The sequence below is a fragment of the Quercus robur genome, chromosome 4, assembly GCF_932294415.1.
Source record: "Quercus robur chromosome 4, dhQueRobu3.1, whole genome shotgun sequence".
Lineage (NCBI taxonomy): Eukaryota > Viridiplantae > Streptophyta > Magnoliopsida > Fagales > Fagaceae > Quercus > Quercus robur.
In genome coordinates, this window is record NC_065537.1 from 15,574,850 (window position 1) to 15,580,758 (window position 5,909).

General features: G+C 32.9%; 1 long non-coding RNA gene across 2 annotated transcripts; it reads left to right on the forward strand.

Moving 5' to 3' along the window:
* Positions 1–2,025: 2,025 nt before the first annotated feature.
* Positions 2,026–5,239, forward strand: LOC126720676 (uncharacterized). 2 transcript variants are annotated; one of them, XR_007653600.1, is made up of 4 exons: positions 2,026–2,434; positions 3,746–3,828; positions 3,932–4,117; positions 4,891–5,239. It is a non-coding gene; the product is annotated as an uncharacterized LOC126720676 (long non-coding RNA). The 2 variants fall into 2 exon arrangements; XR_007653601.1 differs by having other exon boundaries at positions 4,024–4,117.
* Positions 5,240–5,909: the final 670 nt, after the last annotated feature.

A 5,909-nucleotide genomic window follows, 5' to 3' on the forward strand; every position in this document is an offset into this window, starting at 1 on the left:
AAGCTTGAAGAATGGTAAAGTAAAAGGGAATGCTTATCCTTAAGGCTTTATATAGGAGAGAAATGAGACGGAGTTATCCCGCTCAAATTCCCAAGAAGAGTCCCAGCCATTGGATCTAAGTTTTGCCACAGGATTTGAGAGACAACACGCCGCCTGGAGTAATTAATGACGCTTCGTGGGCAGTAAAACGTCAGAAGTAAACCATGATGCACAGAAAACTGAATTTCCACACGTGTGGGCAACAAAATCAAATGGCACTAATTCTTAAAAGTCAAAACCTTGCTCTTCTTCTCGTATAAAAGAAATCCGTGGTTTTGAGGGGCTATTGTAGGGGTAAGGGCCCAAGATCGCATACTGGGCCTTAGGCTTTATCCGAAGGGATAAACAATTTCGAAGAGAAACTACTAATAATGAGACATTCTCAAACCAAGACTTATTAGTGGAGCAAATGAGTGGTTGTCCGAGGAGTACATACTCCTCAGACTTAAGAATGTGGTTCAAAAAATATAACCCAACAATTAAAGTGGCCTGCCAAGAGGGTTCAATGACGAAAACGTGTTTCATGTGCATGAAAGAAGGAAGAGGACCTAAAAATATCTAAGAGAAGGCTGACACCACTACATTAAATGCACAACAACTACTTTACTGGCCTCATTTATGAGGAGAAGACCTCTGAACAGTGCTCCATTGGCTACCGCAACTCACAGGGTGTCAGGGAAAGTGGCTAATGGGACAAGCACTCAAATGAAGGTTCAAATAATCGACAAGTGGAGGGTAAAGATGACACCAAAGAGGATATATAAGGTAGAAGACTCTTCATGGAGAAGGGAGGGAGGAAGAAAAAGAGAAAGGACATTGTAGCAATTTAAACTGTCTTATTATCCCACTGTGATGAATATACAATGACTATGGCCTCCTCAGACTGAAAGTCCATTGATATCAACACTTCTTATTTATGTTTGACTGCCATTAAAACCAAATTTAACCGCTGTTCAATTCGTTAGGCCTTAGTTCTTTGGCCCATTCTCTACAAATTCATTGTATTAGGCTAATTAGACCAAGGCTCCATACATTTTGAGATTGGGCCCCAAATTGTGACCCTACATAAATATATGTCTTTTCTTACAAAATTTTATTTAATTGTTTTTAGTTTCATCAATTTAGAGAATATAACTAAACTTTCTTTCTTATTGAAATATTATAATTTTTTTGATTGAATTGAATATTTAGAAATTTCTTTTTCCTTCAAACTTTATTGGATCAAAGATGTGCAAAATTTTGTGAAAGGGAACAAAGTTATAAATGAAATATTTGTTTGAACTATGGTTTTTGGAAATGGATTGAAATGAAACTTAATAACTTTTGGAAATTTATTTGTGCAACCTAAAAATATGCTTTGGACTCAATCAATGGGGGTTATCCATTAGTATAGAAATTAGTTTCATTCAGGATATATCATGAACCCACATATGATTTTGGGCCTAGTTATGAAATATAGCATGGTCATAGATTTTGGGCTCTAACACAAAGGCACAACACAACTCCACTCAAAAGCCATGATAACTTTTAAATGAGGGTTGGGCAAGTTATACTAGACACAACACAGTTTCTTAAGTAATGTAAAACAATTACACATTCTTTTTTTGAAATAAAAACACACACACACAAGGGAGAGGAAAACAAAGCCATAAAATTTTGTGTGTGCGCCTCCTCATGAAAATTAAACTTGGCCCTCCTAACATAATTTTTAATCCCTTAAACCAAAATATAGTCCAAATAACAATAACAAAAATGAACCCAAAAACAAAAATAGACCAGTCGGAAAAAATTATTAAAAAGAGGCAATTTACAACAAAAATTCAACGGGTCATTCTACTGTACCCCCTATTTGTTTTGGGGGGTACGGTACCCTCCCTAATCCTAACCATTAATTTTTCATTGTTTCAATCCTAGCCGTTCATTTAATTTTAATGGAAACCTGTTACTGGTAAAGTAGGTCAGTGTATATAAACTAAAAAAAATTAAGATGGTTCCTATCTCAGCCTTTTCTCTTTCTCTTGCGTTCTCTTCTTGTTCCTCTGGTTCTTCGATTCTTTCTTCTTCCTCTCTCAGATTTTGCTCTTGCGTTCACTCCACTCCCTTATATTCATGGTCACATTATATTCTTGTTTTTCTATCATTCTAGGTATGATAGAAAAAGCTACAAAATTTTACAAAGGTTTCCGATCTGCAAATCAGAAGCAGCTTGAAGATAGAGATAGGTTGTTGCAGGTAATTCATCTCTACAATACGATTCTGTCGTTTCTTGCCCTGCTGAGTGAGGAGAAATCATAGGACCTGAGATCAAGCAGTGATTTTCATGGCAAAAAAATCGTTCTTCAAGAAAACAAATCCATATCCAGCAGAAGAAATTTCCGACTCTAACCATCCTTAGGTTGGTATTTCTTAGTCTAGATCCCTACCTCTAGATTGGCAAAATATGGGTTCTTTAATTCTTTGTAGTTCATGTATCTGTTTGGGGAAAAAATTTTCTTTGGTTTTTTCAATTCAATTAATAATAGAAATTTATGCCATGTAATTGATATTTGACATGCCATAAGGTTCTTTTCCTCTCTTTCTTCTTTTGATTTTCTTGGATTTTATGATGTGAGAAGATAATGTTGAATTGTGATTGAGTTAGTAAATAGGATTCAGGATGGAGGAATTTTTGCATTTAAAGTTTGGGTTTTTTTTTTTTTTTTTTTTTTTTTTTTTTTTTTTTAATAAGAGTGCTTATGCATATACATGTTTAATATTTTTTTCCTCTATGCATAATGTTTCCTTTCCTTAGTTATTTAATAGGCCATTGTAATGTTTTTGATGTGTTTGGATTCGGTTGGCTTCTTGTCATGGCAATAGCTATGCTTTGCCATGCTTGGCTGAGCTTTGCATTTGAGCCTGAAGATAATGTCTTAATTCTTCTGAAAAAGAAAGAAAATCATGTCTAGTATTCTATGTTAACGATTTACTCGTGTTCTTAGTGTTTTTAAGAAATAGCCTTTATTGGTCCAAAGGTCTACACGTGGAAACTATCATGATGACTATTATGATCATCATCATCATAGTTTCCATATGTAAACCTTTGAAAATGATAATAAATAGTCAAAATAAGAACTTATGGAACCTTGGTATGAAAGTAGTAATAATTCTAGAGAATTACAACATCTTTCTTCCATAAAAAAATAGAAACAAGCTGTCCTAACTCCTAACAGACACAGTAATTCAGCAAAAAAAAGAAGAAAAAAAGATGTTTTAATTCATAAAAGTAGAGAACTTAAATAGTTTGCATTTTTGCAATAAATATTATATTAATGGGTACAACAATGTTTGCATTGTAATTTTCATCTAGGACTTCAGAATATGAGGACAATTATGCAGAATGCAAAAGAACTCTTGAGGTTTATATCCATGAGATTTGCCTCTCATTAAATGGAAGTAATAGTTGATCTGTTTGCCAATACAGTCAGGTGACTTCTACACTAAATTGGTATCATGAATATTGTTGATATCAAAGACTAAAGTTCAATTGGCTTAAGAAATTTGTTGGTTTCTGAAGGGTGCACTAGTTGGTTCACACAAGGGGAGTTGTCGTTTATACAATACATCTAGTACTAGTTTAGAAAGCTCTCTGTGTGTGCATGGTTGGTTTAGTCAAGTTTTTTGTGCACTAACTGTTAATAACTTCTTTATCTGTTCATATTTTCAGAGAATAAGTTGCAATAAAAAAGCCAAATCAATCTTTAGAACAAGAAGAAGAAATCTCATCACAAGAAAATCTCTGGTTTCCAGGTAATCTGGTGGCTCTACCTTCTTGTACTTTTTATGAGATTATTATAAATTCAACTACAATTAACTTGCCGATTTTGTTCTATTTTACTCTCTCCTTGTTCAGCTGATTTTCACTTGTAAAGATGGTTTGTATGCCTACTTTGAGAGACAAGTTTGGTTGATACTTTTCAGTTGCTGATCAGTTTATCTAAACAGTTTGCTCCAGGTAGTTCATCAAAAGTTCTCATCACATCTGCAGATTCACGAATTCGGGTTGTCGACGGTATTGATCTGGTTCACAAGTTTAAAGGTATAAATAAGATACATCAAATTTTGTCTTCATTTGTTGTTGTTACTTTTCATTTTTTATTATTTATTAACATGAAAATACTTGATACATGAAATTTTTGTCTTAAATCTGGTTGACATAATTAATATCATTGTACCTCCAAAAGTTGATACCTTTCTTCATTTCCTGGAGTTCTCAATGGTACTTTCATTGTGCAAAGTGTTAAAAAATTGCTTTGAACTTAATGGCCCTGGTACTCCATGGCTAACTCTTAAATTTAGGCTGCAATAGTTCTGACTTGCAACTATTAAAATATTGTATATATTTGATCTTTAGGAAGGACAATGGTTAAGTCACTAATTTGAGGAGCAAGAACCTATTGTTAAGCCACTGTGGATCACAAATTTTTTTTATAAACCATTATAGTAGCCTTTTAGTTACAATACGCTAAACCTGTGACCTTTGGAAATATGGTGTAGCACAAATGTGCTTGACTTGGTGCTCTTTAGAGGCGTGTAGAACTTACCTATAAAAGAAACTACATAATAAATTAGTTGAACTTTTCAATAAAATTACGTATCAAAAAAATAAATAAACAAATTAGTTGGAAAAAAACTTGCTGTTAAAAGGCATGAATCTTTGAGTTGGACCTTATCAAAAACTTATCAATATTTTGTTATAAATTTTAAGGACATTAATTTATTTTTAACTCTTGTGTTCTTTATGTGTTTATCACTTTAGTCATAATGTCTTTATTATATGCTTTATTTGATAAATTCCCCTTTGATATGCAGAAAACTACCAGAATTCTCTATGCAATGAGCTGTGCTCTTATGAACATCTCATTCTTCTAAGCATTGATAGTTATACCATGTAAATGCAAGATACTTTAGTTACCACTTGAGCTGCAAAAGGGACAATAAGAAATTCCTACAAGTTAGAAGTTGCCATGTTCAAAACTTAGGAATGAATAATCCAGACATGTAGACCAATTGCAAGATGCAGTTGATTCTCTTTTTCAATTATTGCCATGATGGTATTCAAATATAGATGTGAAGAAAAACATTGTAGTGGATTTCTTTGTAAATGAATTTTTTCCTTCTTATGATGAGCAAGTAGCAGAGTAAGTGGAAGTCAAGATACTTATAATGGATTTCTTTGTAGTTCTTCAACTTCCTTTAGATACTTTTTTTTTTTGGCTGAAAGCTTCCTTTAGATACTTTACAACAAGAGACCTGTTTGTAGTGCATGAAACTGGGTTGTATATCATTTCACGTTATCATTATTATGAGGTAAAAAACACTATATTTAGCTCCAAGTGCAAGTGGTGGTATGTTTTCTTTGGACCATCTATGGCATATACAAATAGAACTAATGAATTATTTATCCTTTCGTATATGAACTTGTGGAAAAAATGGTTTCATATAGCATTCAGATCAAGAGAGCAAAAATATTATAACACCCAAAATTTGCCAAATCAATGCAAAACATAAAATAAAATAAAAAAATTACATCAGTTTATGTATCACTTGTGCAAAATATGAAATTTAAAATTTCAAAATATTTTAAAATAAATGGCTGAGAGGGGGTCATATGTGATGTTTGTTCTACTGAATGACTTTCCAAGGCTAACTCAAGTATATGGCCGTGTGCTAACTACTTCCTAGTATTGTAGTTTTCAAGCTATAACAAGTTTTGTCCATGTTTAAAGATTGTTTTGAGAAAATTCTGCAGATACATAATGTCTTTCATTTCTACATAAGTTTATCACTAATACAATCATCACATAATGTCCTGTTTTTTTTTTTTTTTT